Source organism: Bos taurus, chromosome 26, assembly GCF_002263795.3.
Source record: "Bos taurus isolate L1 Dominette 01449 registration number 42190680 breed Hereford chromosome 26, ARS-UCD2.0, whole genome shotgun sequence".
NCBI lineage: Eukaryota > Metazoa > Chordata > Mammalia > Artiodactyla > Bovidae > Bos > Bos taurus.
Genome location: NC_037353.1, coordinates 42,179,352 through 42,196,797, shown reverse-complemented (window position 1 = coordinate 42,196,797; position 17,446 = coordinate 42,179,352).

The following is a 17,446-nucleotide window of genomic DNA, read 5'->3' as shown; positions in this document are numbered from 1 at the left end:
CCACGTGGCCCCCATCCCTCATGGTTGCCACACCCCTTCCAGTAGGACATTTGGCATTACCCAGGTTGCTGGGTGAGTGGGATTCAGTGGACTTCCTGCTGCAGGGTTCCTTTCTCTGATTTCTTTCTTGTCCTTCACTTACATCACTTAAATAAAGCTACAGATACAGTTCTTAATTCTACATGGCAACCCAGTAGCATGACTTAGAAAGCTCAGTCTCTGAGTTAACAGCTCTTCAACAGTTCATGCTTTAGGTCATAGATGATTAGCATTGCTTAGAAATTCTGCTTTCTCAAAGACCTAAATGTTCACATCTCTGTGATCTAAGCTTTCTGACCCCCAATGCTGTTGCAAAGGGCTGCTGTTCTGAGCTCAAATCAACTGCTTGCTGGCTGTGTAACTGAACCACTCAATCACATGTTCTGCGCTTCCGTTTCCTCTCTGTCAGACGGTCTCTCTGCTGCATAGCGGTTGTCAGGATGAGGCTTAGTGCCTGGCCAGTGCTCAGTAAGGCTACCACTATGGTGTCCACCTGACCATTGAAGAAGCCTCACACCCCTCCCCTCTCCAGACTCATCCCTGGGTTCATCATCTTTATTTCCTAACAGCAACAAACAAGATTTGCTCTGGGCGCTCTCAGCTTATCCTGAAATGCCCTCCTCTGTTTCATTCTGCTGCCCACATGCCACCCGCCAGACTGTTTGTTTTGGATGCAAGAGGGCAGCCAGGGAGTGGCAGGCTTGCCCATGTGGTTCCTTGAAACAAAAGCTGCTCCCTGAGTCACTGCTGGGAGAAGTTAGCACATCCAAGGACCTACATAGGCATGTCAGAGGTAGGATTCTGTGGGCAGGACTGTGGGAGTGCAGGGTGGGCGCTCAGGCAGAGTAGCAGGGACAGAGGGTTTGTAGGCCAAGCACGTGGTGTCAGCTTTGTCTTGGGGGATTTGGAGAAGAGGCATGAAAACGTTTTAAATAAAAAAGGGAAGTGATCAGAGTTGTGGGTTAGAAAAGTCCTCTGAATTCTTTGATGAGTCTTTTGGGAAGGAAAGACCCCACCAAGAGTCCAGTATCTTCTCCTTCCTTTGCCCTGCACAGGTTGTCTGCTCTAGCCAATCCCCTGCACAGATTCTCTGCACCCCTACCCCACTGGAGTGCTCTTCACATGGCAACATTTTCCCTGTACTTAAGGCCTGGCTTGATTCTTCCTCTTCCAGAAATTCTTTCCTACCCCTCAGCACATGTTCACGGCTCTCTTCCCAGACCCCAGGGTTCTTTCCCAAACCCCGGGGGCCAGCGCCACTTGGAACTTGCTACTCTGTGGGGCTAACTCTTGGAGCACGCAATGCTGTGGAAAGAACAAAGCTGTGCAGTCAGCAAATCTAAGTTCAAGTTCAGGTTCTGTCTTTAGCAACTTGTGATCTTCAGCATCTCCCTCAACCTCTCTGAGCCACACTTCAATCACTTGCTCAATAGGACCATATGATGCAACTCTCAGGACTGGGATAAGCACCAAAAGAACTAAAAGCACACTGTAAATAGTGATTTAAAAAAAAGTAAAATGATCTTTATTTCTAGATAACATGATTGCCTATCCACAAAATCTGAAGAAATTTACCCAAAAAAGCTCGTCAAATTAGTTTAGGGTGGCAGAATACAGAAGCAATACACAAAAACAATTTTATTTCTATATACCATCAAGTGAGAGAAGCCAGACCCACACACAGGAAAAACATAAATAGAGAGGAAAAAAAAAAAAAAAACCCACTGCTCTCCCATGGGAATTCTCTGGTGGTCCAGTGTTTAGGACTATATGCTTTTATTGACAAGGTCCTGGGTTCAATCCCTGGTCAGGGCACTAAGATTCCCACATGCCATGCAGTGCAGCCGAGAACAAACAAACAAACAATCCACTACTCTCTGTCCAAAAAACATACTCCATGATTCCAGTTTTATGATAGAAACTGTGGAAAATGCAAACTAGTTTATCATGGTGGTGGTGAAGTCACTAAGTTGTGTCCAACTCTGGCAATCCCATGGACTGTATCCCGCCAGCCTCCTCTGTCCATGGGATTTTCCAGGCAAGGATACTGGAGTGGGCTGCCATTTCCTTCTCCAAAACTGATTTATAGTTACAGAGAAATTAGAGGATGGGACGGTAAAGTGGGGCAAGAGGAGGGATTGCAAAGTTTGAGGTGCAATGAAAATGTTCACTGTTGTGATGGTGTTGCTGTGCAAACAATGATGGTAAACAAAGAAATGGGAAGAGGCATGGGCTGCAAAGCCGGGGAGACCTGGGGTGGGACCTTGGCTCCGGCTCCCACTGGTTGACTGTCTCTAGGCAGGTCAAGAGTCTATGGGCTTGCTTTTCTCCTCTGTAGGTGGGGAGCTTAGTACTTGCCTCTGGGATTAATGTGAAGGTCAGATATGTTAAGAGGTCGGCACATTGCCCGGCACATTGCCCAGCACATAGTAGCCTGGCAATAGATATTAGCACCACGCCCTCCTCATTGCCAAACAGCAGTCCTTTGGCCATGGGAATACCTATGTGTCTATTGATTGCCTGGCTGATTTAATTATGGACCATACCAATAAAGGGATGGATAGGTAGGTAGATGGGTAGGTAGAATAATGGATGAGTGGACTGGTGGACAAATGTCTAACTGAATAAACTAATAAATAAATGAGTGGATGACCAAACAGATAGCTGAAAAAAAATCAAGACGCAAAGGAATGCCTGAATGAATGAATGATGAATGGAGTGAGTACATCACTAAATGAGTGACAGGAGGGGCCTGGCAGTAAATGACTGATCTCCTTCAGGCCAGAGGCCCATCCTCCCCCCGGCCTTCATGGTATGAGTAAAGCACCAGTTACCTTGAAGGCTCTCTTTAGCGGCGGCCAGGTGCCCCTGCCAGGTAACCAGGGTAACCAGGTTCCTGAAGAGAGGCAGCTGTTGGCTCCTTGGCAATCCCCCCTAGGCCTATCGTGGCAACAAGGACAAATGTTCTAGGATTTCATGGACTAGAGGCAGTGCCCTCTCTGAGCTGCCACTGGGCAAGCTCGGACCGGGTGCTCTCCCAGCTTGGACTGGGGCTGTATCCTTGGTGGTCATCGACTTCCTGCTGAGGAAGGGGGCATCTGGCCTGAGCAGGCTAAGGAGGTGGATTAGACTCCTAGGAAAGGAGGCCCTGCAGAGAGGCCCCCATCCTGCTGATTGTGAGCTCGTGGGTCAGGAGATGGCTCCGTCAGTCACAGCAGCCTCTTGGGGGCAACGAACAAAGACCCATTTGCAACGGCGCCCTGACTGAGGAGCCATTCACAACACGGGCCCCAATTCTTACAATGTCTGTGGGAGGCAGCCTGGCAGTACTTGCCTCTCTGTCAACCCATTTATAGATAAAGAGGCCCTGATAGGAAAAAAAGACTTGCCCAAGGTATGAGAGTGCAACAGCAGAGAATGAAACCCACCCCCCGCCACCCCATCTCTCCATACCTCCATCCTTCTCTGCAGACTTTGTGTGTATGTGCTTAATCGCTCAATCATGTTCGACTCTTTGCAACCCTATGGTCTGTAGCCCACCAGGCTCCTCGGTCCTTGGAATTCTCCAGGCAAGAATACTGGAGTGGGTAAGCATGTCCTTCTCTAGGGGGATCTTACTAACCCAGGGTATAGAACCCAGGTCTCGTGCATTGCAGGCAGATTCCTGACTATCTGAGCCACCAAGGAAGCCTGTCTCTACAGGCCAAAGGGGACTCAGTTACAAAGCAGGAGAAGGATATCCTCTGGCCACCCCAAACAAGTTGCTTTTTGTTGCTACTCCTCTAAAATTGTGCTGAACTCATTGCCTGGGTCACTCTCCAACTGGCTAGCTGAGAAGAATCTGTCTCTGAAGCCTCAGGTCACTTTGTTCAAGTCCTTCTTTCCTCCTCCCTGAGTTGCAGGTAAGTCTTGTCTTCTTTCTGCTGCTGGGCCTGAGCACTTCAGTGGAGAGCAGGGCCCTTCTTCCACCACCCTTCACCCCCGCCTCCCCCCACACCTGTCCCGTCTAACACATTCCCAAAGTGGCCACCAAAGTTCCCACGGCAAGTTAGTGAAAGAGCTGAGTTGGCCCAAAGATAAACAGCCAAACAAGACACAGCCCCTCCTCTCAGGAGGCGAAAGCAGAAGACTTCTAGAAACAACTGTGTCTAACCCCAAAAGCACAGATTTCTAAAGGTGGAGTTCTAGGCAGCAGGACGTGTCTGCGGACAGGTAATCAAGCTACAGGCTCTTTTCAGAGGTTTCATCACACAGTCATCACCCATTCCATCCAGGCAGAATTCTCAAGTGTATCATCTTTCATTTTCCTTAGGACAAACATGCCCTTTTCTCTGCTCTGTTGGCTTTTCATTCAGGAAGAGTGGGCAAAAATATCCTTTAATTTACCAAAAATGCTTTTTAAATGCATCAGCCAACTCAGGACTATCGGGGAAGATAATGGTTTTTTCCTTTCATAATGATGGAGTAAATTTCAGCCAAGATGAATTTAAACGATGTTCGTGGGGTGTAGTTTTTTTTTTAATTAATTTCATCCATCATGACTAAGCCATTGAACTTTCACAGCTTCAGACCATTCTTAGAGTATCTCTTGCCTTATTCAAAGCCAGCCTCAAACAATCTTCAGCTGGATAACAAGAGGTGGGTCTTTTTTTCCCAGCAGGGAAGTGGGTGAGAGTTCTCGAGTCTGACGGTCCTGGGCTCAAGTCTTGGCTCTGCTGGTGCTTGGCTGTGTGGCTTAGAAACTGCTCCTTAACCTCTCTGTGCCTGTCTCCTTGACTTATTTGTCAAGGGCAGATACAGATGTTATCTGGAACTTTGCAGGGTTATTTAAAGATTAAATGAAATGATGTGTGTGAGGGGTCTGTCACAGTAAACTCAATGAATCTTAGTTAATGCTATTATTCTAATATGAAGGCAGCGTTATCTTTATTTTGTTGTCGCTATTTGTTGCTGTTCAGTTGCCCAGTTGTGTCCAACACTTTGTGACCCCAAGGACTGCAGCACGCCAGGCCTCCCTGTCCCTCACCATCTCCAAAGTTTGCCCAAGTTCATGTCCATTGCTTCAGTGATGCCATCCAGCCACCTCATCCTTTGATGCCCTCTTCTCTTTCTGCCCTCAATCTTTCCCAGCATTAGGGTCTTTTCCAATGAGTCGGCTGTTTGCATCAGATGACCAAAATACTGGAGCTTTGGCTTCAGCATCAATTCTTCCAACACGTATTCAGGGTCGATTTCCCTTAAGATTGACTGGTTTGATCTTGCTGTCCAGAGGACTTTCAGGAGTCTTCTCTAGCACCACAGTTCAAAGGCATCAATTCTTTGGTGCTCTGCCTTCTTTACAGTACAGCTCTCACAATACGTGACCACTGGGAAGGCCATAGCCTTGACTATACAGACCTTTGTCGGCAGAGTAATGTCTCTGATTTTCAACAAACTAAGTTTGTCATCACTTTCCTGCCAAGAAGCAACTGCCTTCTGATTTCATGGCTACAGTCACAATCTACAGTGATTTTAGAGCCCAAGAGGAAGAAATCTGTCACTATATGACTCTATCTTTTATCTTTTTATCCCTTTATCCCTTTCATTCCTTTATTCGTTATCCCTTATGATTTGGCTACTCCCTCCCCACAGGGCTTTCCAGGTGGCACAGTTGATAAAAAGTCTGCCTGCCAATGCAGGGGATGCTAGTTCGATTCCTGGGTTGGGAAGATCCCCTGGAGAAGGAAATGGCAACCCACTCCAGTATTCTTGCCTGGGAAATACTATGGACAGAGGAGCCTGGAGGCTACAGTTCATGGGGTCACAGAGAGTCAAACGCAATTGAGCAATTAAATAACAACAACTATCCTAGGTACTGGGAGAAGGCAATGGCAACCCACTCCAGTACTCTTGCCTGGAAAATCCCATGGACAGAGGAGCCTGGTAAGGGGCAGTCCATGCGGTCACTAGGAGTCAGATACGACTGAGGGATTTCACTTTCACTTTCATGCATTGGAGAAGGAAATGGCAATCCACTCCAGTATTCTTGCCTGGAGAATCCCAGGGAAGGAGGAGCCTGGTGGGCTGCCGTCTATGGGGTCGCACAGAGTTGGACACGACTGAAGTGACTTAGCAGCACCAGCAGCAGCATCCTAGGTACTTGGGATACACCAGTGAAAAATACAAAGATTCCCATTCTAGTTCTCTGGTTCTCCAGTTCTGGCTGGATGTGGTAAGTGGGCACGAGGAGAGGGGGTCAGATAAACAAAAAGAATGAGTAGATTATATGGTACATGGAAGGTGAAATAGTCAAGCCAAGTGAAGAGGATTAGGGATGCCAAGAAGGGGCAGGTGCGGTAAGGCTTGGTCTCAAAGAGAAGGTGATACTTGTGTACACACTTGAAGGAGGTAAAGGAATGAACCACACCAGTGTTCTCAGGAGAGGTGCCCAGGCTGTGCTGTTTGTGCCAAGAGCATCCCAAGAGCCTATGTGGCAGAATATTTTAAACTTTAGGCATTAAAAAGACACCACCTGGACCCATGAGCCTTTGAAAGTGTTTACAACCAGAAGAGAAGAATCTATTAGCTTCAAAATTAAAAATGACCATATTGAAATTAATAAACATTGAATTATATGTCCACCTGTAATATAACATTTTGTCAACTTCCTTAATTGTTGAGTTTCTCAATCGCGTGTTTGAATGTCTTAATGTTTAATAACAGAGATTAGATTTCTTTTACTTCACAAGAAGTTCCCAAACATATATGACTGTTAAGAAATCATATAGACAGTCTACAGTAAATTATTTATTAAACAAATTATTTATATATTTATGAATTACAGTAAACAAATAATTTATTATAAATTATATTATTATTAATGACTTATTTATAAACACAGTAAATATTTATTAAAAGCAAATTTATAAAAGTCCTTGTAAAATTTGTAGCAAAATAGACTTGCTTTGATGTGTAATGGGCTAAGTTTTAATATATTTGATGTAATAAGGAGCAGAATCTGTGAAAGTGAGATTAGGTCCAAATGACTTTAAAATAGTCCTGCATCCAGTGTTGGCATCATCCCACAAGAATGGGTCACATTTCAGCAAACAAACGAAGAAATGCAAATTGTCCAGTCTCAGCGCGGATACTTTGAGTCTCCCTGGGCTGGGGGTGCTCAGCAGTCTGCATCAGCAGCCTTCCAAGCGATCCTGATGCGTGCACACTCAGGTTGCAAGGCTATTTGTGTGACCGGCTTCTTGCTCTAACTTCACAGTTTCAAGGCACAGAGGTTACCCTTGAGGTTGGCAAGTCCTCAGCCAGGGATCGCCTCTGAAGGTCTCCGAGAGGCTCACATCAAGAACATCTGAGATTTTTGAGGGCTGGCTCCCAATTTCCAGAGGAGCTGAACTTGCGTGAACAAAAGGATTCTCCAGCTTGCTCCCCTCCACAGATTTTGAAATTCTAGAATCACTCAGGATGCCCAGTTCTGAAAAAGGCTTTCAGAGGAAAACTCACAGTGACACTAAGAACCTTTTGTGAGATCTGTGTGGATACCCATTGACCAGGAGAAACCTTCCAGAGTTTTCTTTTCTTTTTTTTTTAATTAGTTTATTTTTTGACTTATACACACTGCTGTATTTATTTAATTTTGGCTGTGCTGGGTCTTCTTTGCTGCATGCGGGCAGGGAGCGGGGGCTACTCTCTACTTCTGGCGCTCTAGCTTCTTCTCACTGCAGTGACTTCTCTTGTTGCAGATCATGGGCTCTAGGCTCTCAGCCTTCAGTGGCTGTGGCACAGGGGCTCAGTAATTGTGGTTCTCGGGTCCTAGAGCATGAAGACTTCAGTGGTTGTGGCAAGCCGGCTCAGTTGCTCTGTGGCACGTGGAATCTTCCTGGACTGGGGATTGAACCCATGTCCCCTGTGTTGGTCGCCGGATTCTTATCCACAGCGCCACCAGGGAAAGCCTTCCTTAATGTGTGACTAGGGGAGCCAAGTTAGAGAATAAAGAAGGCAAGGCAGTGACAAAGACAGAGAGATGCCGTGGGCGATGATGTTACAAAACATGGCCAAGGAGGAGGTGGGGAGAGAAAGACCCTGAAAGAGACACACGTCCCTCTCCCGCCCCATCTCTCCAGCCCCACAGGGAAGAGTAAGCTGTAATGTGGCAGGAGAACCAGGACAACGCTTCCAGAGCTTTCACTGACCCCAGCTCAGTCTATCCCGATGGAAAATCAGTTCACTGGCTTCCTGTGCCTTTTCCACTTGGCTGGTTCCTGAGATTTTCCAGCCCAGTGAGCAGTGGATTTAGATGAGCAGCAGGAAGAAAACAGGAGAGAGAGATGGGGCAGGGAGAGCCCGGAAGGCTTCAGGGCAGCCACCCTAGGGGGTGACCAGATGAGACCTGGCACCTAGAGGCCAGCAGTATGAGGATCCAGGGAGGAATGTTCCAGGGAGAGGACAGAAAGCCCAAGGGCTCAGAGCGGGGAAGGACTCAATGCTCAAGCAGCAGGAAGAAGCTCAGAGTGGTGGGAGGTATGGGGAGCAGGTAAAGGGTTAAGGTGAATCCACCGGGGGGTGGGGGGGCAGGGGAAGGTGGGCCCTGCAGGATCCCTGTGCCAAGGTAAGGAATTGAAATGGCATCCATCAATATTCAGCTAGGGTTGCCGGATAAAATAGAGGGCACCCAGTTAAATCTAAATTTCAAATAAGTTTTATACTAAAAAATCATTCATGTGTTACCTGGAATTCAAATTTAACTGGCATTCTGTATTTTTATTTGTGAAATGTATTTTCCAAGTCCTATTTGAAAGGCAGTAAAGGGTTTTAAGTGGGTTTCCCAGGTGGTGCTAGTGGTAAAGAACCCACCTGCCAATGCAGGAGACTTAAAGAGAGTTCGATCCCTGGATCGGGAAGATCCCCTGGAGCAAGGCATGGCAACTCACTCCAGTGTTCCTTGCCCGGAGAATCCCATGGACAAAAGAGTCTAGCGGGCTACAAGCCACAGGGTCACAAAGAGTCGGACACGACTGAAACAACTTAGCAGAGAGGGTTTTAAGTGGGCTTCCCAGGTGGCGCTAGTGGTAAAGAACCTACCTGCCAATGCAGGAGATGTAAGAGATCCAGGTTGGTCCCCTGGAGAAGGGCATGGCAACCCACTCCAGTATTTCTTGCCGGGAGAATCCCATGGACAGAGGAGCCTGGAGGGCTATAGTTCATAGGGTCACAAAGAGTTGGACACAACTCAAGTGACTTAGCATGCACAGAGGGTTTTAAAACAATGGAATGACAATTTGATCTAATTTGTAGCCTGATTGGGTTGTTGGGTCTGTTCTGTGGGCTGTGGGCTGCGGGGTGGGGAGGCATGAGGAGAAGTGGGAATTGCAGATCAGGAGGGAAAAGAGGCTGCTTGACCAGGCTGGTAGCTGAGGAGCATAGCTGGGCAGGTGAGCATCTGCTCATAAGGACAGGCCACCCACTTGGGGTTTGTTGACTGACTAATTGAGCAGAAGAGACCCCAATCCTAGGGCTACCCCCAGTGGGCAGGGCACCCTTGCCATCAGCTTCAGTGCTGATGGGTTAACAAAACTCTCTAAGACACCTGTGCTTGAGAAGTCTTGTGACACCCAGCATCTTGCTGGGTCGCTGGGGTTGATGGCTGTCTGGATGGACCCAGAAAAAGAGTGTCCAAGAGGAGGAGGAACTCTCAGAGAGTCATACGTGAGTATCAGGGAATAAGCTACATTATGAAATGTTAGGTGTGGTCACATCTGTGCAGGGAGTGGAGTGGTGGCTGTGAACCGGGTCAGTGGACCTTCAGGGAGCAGATGTCCCGGAGGGAAAATCTGACTAGTGACAGGAAGGCCAGATAGTGGCCAAGGCTTCACCAGTGACACCATCACAGAGTGTCCACATTCCAGTAGCTTGAGTTCACCTCCCCGAGTGCTCACTGCATGACTTCTTTGAGGAAGTTTCAGGGGAACTTTGTGTCTTTAGCTCCAATCTCTTAGTGCCGCCTGTGCTGTGCTGTGCTATACTTAGTTGCTCAGTCGTGTCCGACTCTTTGCAACCCCCCCGGACTGTAGCCCGCCAGGCTCCTCTGTCCATGGGGATTCTCCAGGCAAGAATACTGGAGTGGGTTGCCATGCCCTCCTCCAAGGGGTCTTTCCAATCCAGGGATCGAACCCAGGTCTCCCGCATTGCAGGTGGATTCTTTTACTGTCTGAGTCACGAGGGAAGCCCCAGAATCCTGGAGTGGGTAGCCTATCCCTTCTTCATGGTAACTTCCTGACCTAGGAATTGAACTGGTGTCTCCAGCATTGCAGGTGGATTCTTTACCAGCTGAGCTACCAGGGAAGCCCAGTGATGCCTGTGAGGGCAAGGCAACCCGCTCCAGTATTCTTGCCTGGAGAATCCCCATGGACAGAGGAGCCCGGTGGGCTATGGTCCACAGGGTTGCAAAGAGATGGACACCACTGAAGCGACTGAGCACGCACGCATGCTGCTGCATGCAAGGCTCCAAGGGGGCTGTTTCTCCACTGTCACCTGGACAGTGACCAGGCCAAGGCTGAGGTCAGCCAGCGGTCTTGAGACGCAGGCTTCAGGGTGCCAGGACATGCCCGGCCATGTCTCCTGGGCCTTAGCCAGGCTGTGGTGTGTCTAGAAATGGGACAAATGCTGCCTACGCCCTCTGTGTCCTGCCTTGTCACTGGGCCCCAGAGCAGGACAGCTTGTCCCCATGAGGCTCTGTCCAGAGCCTCTCCCCACTGCCCTGGCGCCAAAGCTGGTGACCAGGCAGGGTCTGGGCGAAGCTGTGCTCCAGCCACACAGCTGCTCGCCTCGGGGGCACCTTCCCTCGGGGGAATAAGCTCATGCAAAGAGACACCTGTGGTCAGCCTCCTTGCCGGCTTATCAGGCACACCCACTGCCTTTGGCCTCACCTGCTCTGACGACGTTACAGCAAATCCTTCTCCTTGTGGAGGACTGTCTATCTTCACAACATCCTGTATCCATTTCCTGTGGCCGCTATGATGAATTACCACGATCTCAGTGACCTAAAACCACATCCATGTATACTCCCCTACAGGTGTGGCGGCCAGCGTCACTGGGATAAAGTCAAGGTGTCGGCAAGGCTGGTTCTTCCTGAGGCCTCTAGGGAAGAAGCTGATCCTCACCACCTCTGGCTTCCAGAGTCTGCTAGCATTCCCTGGCTTGTGGCCACATCACTCCAGTGTCTGCTTCTACTGTCTCCTCACTTTCCACCTCTCCAATCTGCTGCCCCGCCTCCTCTTATAAGACCCTGATGCCTGCCTCGGGCCCATCTGGATAATCGAGAATAATCTCCCCATCTCAAAATCCTTAATGTAATCACTCCTGCAAATTCCCCTTTGCCGTGTCGGGTAACATTCAGAGGCTCTGTGGATCAGGACATGGATATCTGATTTCCAGTATTCTGCCTGCCACACACCTCCATCCATCACAGCATCTCATCTTCACGGTGGCTCTGGGAGGCTGAAACACTGAGGCTCAGGAAGGTTACTTGATTTTCTGAAAGTCACACAGCTAGAAGGTTGAAGGAAAGGGGAAGTGGACTCCAGGTCTGTGTGATCCTAACTGAATTTAACAGGCTACATAGTCATTTAAGAGGCGAACAAGGCACTTGCATCATCAAAGAGGTCTTTGGTGTTTTCCTTCTGAGATTTCTGCTCTTCAACGTGCCCGGGCTGGCCTTTGGCCCTCCTTCTTTTCTTGGGGGTTAAGATTTGAGTGTCTGTCTGAGCACAAAGGGAACACCTGCAGCCTGTCCTAGTTCGAGGAGTGACCCACATTCGAAGAAGGAGCTCGGCAAGCCATGCTGGGTCTCTGGTCTTCACGGCAGTTCAAGGGTTGCTCACACGCACGCTCACATGTGGTTTGGTAAATGATTTTCTCAGTTAACCCATGAGTTAGTAAGCTTCCTGTTACTTAAGGAAATGCCCCAGACCCCAGGGACCTTCAGCCTTGATTCAACAGCCAGGAGAAGAGGGGAGGAAATGGAGACTCATCTCTTGGGTGCTGAAACCAGCAGAAAAAAAAAAGACTCTGGGGGCAACGTTATGTTGTGTTAAGGAAGGCATTACAGATTCGATATTTAGCTGGTGTTAGAGGGGGACAGAAAGCGTTATTCACTCCCTGGGTATCTCAAGGGCACATAAAGGAGCAGCCGCACCTGCCTGCCGGGAAACATGCTTAGCCACAGTAAGACAGCGTGACTCACGCAGAGCTTGCTGGGGAAGCCAGGCAGTTGGCCGGGCTGCTCAGTGATGCGGAGACAAAGAGGAGTTAATCACTGTGTTCGAGACTCGCTGAGTCCTTTCTGCGGCTCTGGGTCGACACATGACAGCTCCCCTGCTGCCAGCTGCCCTCCCACCCCACGCCCAGGAGTCCGGCTTCCTGGTTGGTTTTGTGTGATGCTGGGCTCGAAAGGTCTCTCCTTAAGGGGGTCCAGGAGTCAATCGGGCCCCTTTTTTAGGGTGAGAAATGGGTCAGGGGAAGATAGCTCCGGGTGGCCGAGAAACCAGGAAATTCTGTTCAGTGAAATAAAAGTTGAAGCTATCTTTGCTTCAAGTTGCAACAGCTCCAAGAATGGATTGACCTGCCTCTCAAATGTGGCTGGTGGGAAGTGACTGGGACCTAGAGAAGCAGGAAGGCTCACTGCTGGTGGAAAGAAAGTGTACCATCCACATTACAGAGCAATTTTACAATTTGCCCTTGGACCCACCAACTTCATATAAAGTGAAACTGAAAGTCGCTCAGTTGTATCTGACTCTTTGTGACCCCATGGCCGTATAGCCCATGGAATTCTCCAGGCCAGAATACTGGAGTGGGTAGCCTTCTCCTTTTCCAGGGGATCTTCCCAACCCAGGGATCGAACCCAGGTGTCCCATATTGGAGGCGGATTCTTTACCAGCTGAGCCACAAGGGAAGCCCAAGAATACTGGAGTGGGTAGCCTATCCGTTCTCCAGCGGATCTTCCCGACCCAGAAATTGAACTGGGGTCTCCTGCATTGCAGCTGGATTCTTTACCAACTGAGGTATCAGAGAAGCCCAACTTTATATATAAAGGTGTATTTAAAATATGCATACTTGAATGAGATCACATAGGTTTTTAGAATTTGTTCTGGTTTTCCAATTAATAGTATACCTGGAAATCTTGCCACTAGATCACTTCAACAATAACTTTTCGATGATTGCATGGTGAACAGTATTCTAATTCCTACTGTTGGACAGCGAAGATCATGCTGATGTGTTGCACTGTAAACAATGCTGCAAGGAACTGGTAGCTAAGTCATTGGCTCTTTTCTGGATTTCATTTTTATCAATATAAATGCCTAATGTGGATTTGTTTAATCAAAAGGCTACTTTTTCAGTACTCTATTATTTCTGGGTGATAAGCCACCCCAAAACGTAGTAGCTTAAAACAGCAATTAACTATTTCTCATGATTCTGAGAAATAGGGCTTTCCTGGTGGCTCAGAAGGTAAAGCATCTGCCTGCAATGCAGGAGACCTGGGTTCGATCCCTGGGTCAGGAAGGTCCCCTGGAGAAGGAAATGGCAACTCACTCTAGTACTCTTGCCTGGAAAATTCTATGGATGGAGGAACCTGGTAGGCTGTCAGTCCATGGGGTTGCAAAGACTTGAACACGGCTGAGCGACTTCACTTTCTTTCTTGTCACTTCCATGATCCTGAGGGTTACTTAGAGAAATCGTTCTCAGGGGAATACCCTTCTGGGGTCATTCACACAACCGTAATCCCCCGGAGGGTGCAATGGGCTGGAAGGTTCCAGATGGCCTTATTCACAGGTCTGGCAATTGGAGCTGACGGTTGGATGACACCTCAGTTCTTCATGTGGCCTCTCAGCCTCCAGTAGGCTAGCCTGGACTGCTGCACAATTTGGTCCCAGGGCTCCCAGAGGACCAGGGTGGAGGCTGCAAGCCCCTGTGGTCCCAACTCCTGAACTCACACGATGTTACTTCTGTCACATTCTTTGGCCAAAGCAAGGCCCAGGGCAACCCACATTCAGGAGGGTGAGAAAGAGACTCTGTGTGGAGAAGCAAGGCCAAGAGGCACAGACACAGGGAGGTGGGATTCACTGAGGACCTTCTTATAATCTCAATGGTAAAGAATTGGCCTGCGATGCAGCCAACACAGGTTTGATCCCTGGGTCAGGATGATCCCCTGGAGAAGGAAATGGCAACTCACTCCAGTATTCTTGCCTGGAAAATCCCATGGACAGAGGAGGAGCCCGGCGGGCCACAGTCCATGGAGTTGCAAGAGTCAGACACAACTTATCGACTAAACCATCACCATAGTAATTTACATCCTAAGACATTTTCTAAAATGTTTCATATTACCCTCAGAAAGGCAGTACCGATTGACACTGCCACCAGCCAGCGTCCTTTGGGAATATTTATTTTTAAACAAACTGGGGCAAGCACTTCTGGAAGAATGCACACAGTATGTGAGAGCAGTGGAGGTTCCTGTCTCCTGAGTGGCCACGGTCATACCCTGGGGTGGTCACCCGGGGACACGACAGCACAGCCAGCATCCGTGCAGGGCGGTGAAGGGATGGTCATTCCCTTCGGGCAGAGCAGGGGCTGAGCTCTGTCTCTCCTCGTCTGTCTGTCTGTCACTCCTGCCCAAGCCCTTCCACTCTCCCAGACCATCACAAAATGCTCTTAAGTGTTAAGCTTCCTTTCCAGTCTGCGCCACCCCAGTCTCCACCTCTGTGCCATATATCATTCAGAATGATCTTTCAAGGCACACGTTTCATTTGTAAATCCCTCTGATGTCCAGCCCATCAGAGCTCCAGCCACTTCTGCCTGCTGCCCTGGCTCTGGCCACTTGGCCTTCTTCCTTGTCCTCCAATGAAGCTGGCTCCTCTGCCCATGTACTTGTCTGGACTGAATTTCCTGAGCCCCCAACTTTTCCTTTTTTAAAGAAACAGCTTCACTGAGATATAATTCATGTATCATACAATTCACCCATTGAAATGTCCAGCAATGATCTGTAGTATATTTACAGTTTAGCAACCATCACTATCAATTTCAGAACATTTTCATCATCTCAAACAGAAACCCTGTACCCTTTAGCTGTCACCCCTCTTCTCTCTCCAGCCTTGTCCTTCCTCCAGCTCTAAGCAACCACTACACTACTCTGTGTCTATTTTCCTGTTCTGGTATTTCATATACAAGGAACCATATAGAGCTTTTTGCGTGTGTGGCTGGCTTCTTTCACTTAACATCATGTTGTCAAGGTTCATTCACCTTATAGCATGTATTAGTAGGTACTTCATTCCTATCTACAGCTGAACAATATTCCATTGAAGGCATCACCAACTCAGTGAACATGAATTTGAGCAAGTCCAGGAGATAGCGAGGGACAGAGGAACCTGGCTAGATGCAATCCATGGAGTCGAAGAGTCAGACATGACTTAGCAACTGAACAATGGCTCTACTAAATTTGTTTATCTGTTTATCAGCTAATAGACATTTGGGTTTTTTTTCATCTTTTGGCTACTATGAATAATGAACATTTTTAAAAGGTAGGAATACAGATGATTTTTTTTATTTTAAAATATTTTCCTGTGTTTTCCACAAAGAAAATACATTTATAAAAGAGGAAATATGATCAAACAGCAGGGATAAATGAAATGAAATGAATAATGAACACTTGTGCACAAGTTTCTGTGTGGACATATGTTTTCGTGTCTTTTGGGTATATACTTGGTGGGATTGCTGGATCATATGGCACCTCTATGTTTAATCATTTGAGGAACTGCCAGACTGTTTCCCAAAGTGGCTGCACCATTTCACATTCATTTTCATCATCATCATTTCACCACCAGCAGCAGCATATGAGGGTTCCGATTTTTCCACCCTAACCCATTTTAATTCCACTCCTACTCAAGTCTCAGCCCAGGTGTTACTTCCGTGTGGAGGGCTCTCGCTGGGCCGTGCACACCCTCCTGGGACCTAGGTCAGCTTCTTTGCTTTAAGCGTTCAAAGAAGTGGGCTTCCTCTCTCCAGGGCACTGAGGCATCAGTCAGTGCAAGGATTCCATCAACACCCATCTCTCCCCACACTGTGGGCTCCATGACGGTGGAGACTGTGTTGTTCCCTTTGAAGCCCTGACCCATGCCCGGTCCACAGTGGCCGCCCACGGGAACTCTTGGCATGAACGAATGAGTCAGGGTTGAAAGCACAAAAGGTACATGACTCATTCAGAGTCACCAAGTAGAGCCCTGGGAGCCTTTCATCCTATTCCACCCTGTCCAACATGGTAAAGTGTTAGTCGCTCATTCGTGTTTGATTCTTTGCAACCCTATGGACTATAGCCCACCAGGTTCCTCTGTACATGGGATTATCTCAGCAGAATACTGGAGTGGGTAGCCATTCCCTTCTCCAGGAGATCTTCCCCACCCAGGGATTGAACCCAGGTCTCCTGTGTTACAGGCAGATTTCTCTACCATCTGAGCCACCAGGGAAGTCCAATATGGTAACCACCGGCCAAATATGGCCACTGAATACTTAAAATGTGGCCAGTGCCACTGAGAAATTAAGTTGTTGGTTTTATTTCACTTTGAATGAAATTTAAATAATTGTCAGTGCAGGTAAAACTGGGGTATCACTGGAACCTTCGACACAAGAGCTGAGTCCGGCTTCCTGGACATCAGAAGCCTCCTCTCCCCCAACATGCTTCTCCCTGCCCCTGAGGAGGCAGCCCGCAGACCAGGCAAATGTTTAGGTTGGCCGAAGGGTGAGCCTCAGGCACGGCTGGCCACTGCCGCTCCCTGCTTCAGGACCTGGGGAGAGACCAAAATGCTCAGTGCTCTCGGGGGAGGGGGATCTCTAGAAACTGGAAGGACCCAATCCTATTCCTTCTACTTGAACTTATGGCTATTTAAATTCAACTACATTAAGACGAAATAAACTTAACTCAATTTCTCGGTCACACTAGCCTCGTTTCAGTGCAGTGGCTACACGAGGCTAGTGGCTACCATGTAGGCCAGGGTGGATATAGGGCCTGTCCATCACTGCAGAGAGTTTTGTTGGACAGCCCTGCCCCAGAGATTTCCCTGCAGAGGGTTCTCTCCTGTCTCTTCCAGGAGAGTCCGTCCTGCCTGCCTCCCAGGTCTCAAGGCCTCAGAGCTTGTGGGCCAGACTCCCACACATCCCAGGCCATCCCCTTGTGTGCACATGGGGCTGGGACTTCTCCCACCCAGTTCCTGGGGAGCCCACCCTTCCCCACCAGCAGCTCTGCAGGCCCCAGCACGCCCCCTTCTCATCCCAGGCTTACAAGCAAAAATTTCCTCTCTCGTCTGATACGCTCGTCTCCAGGATGTAAAACTCTCAAAAGAAAAAAAGAGGAAAAAAAGTCTCTGCTCTT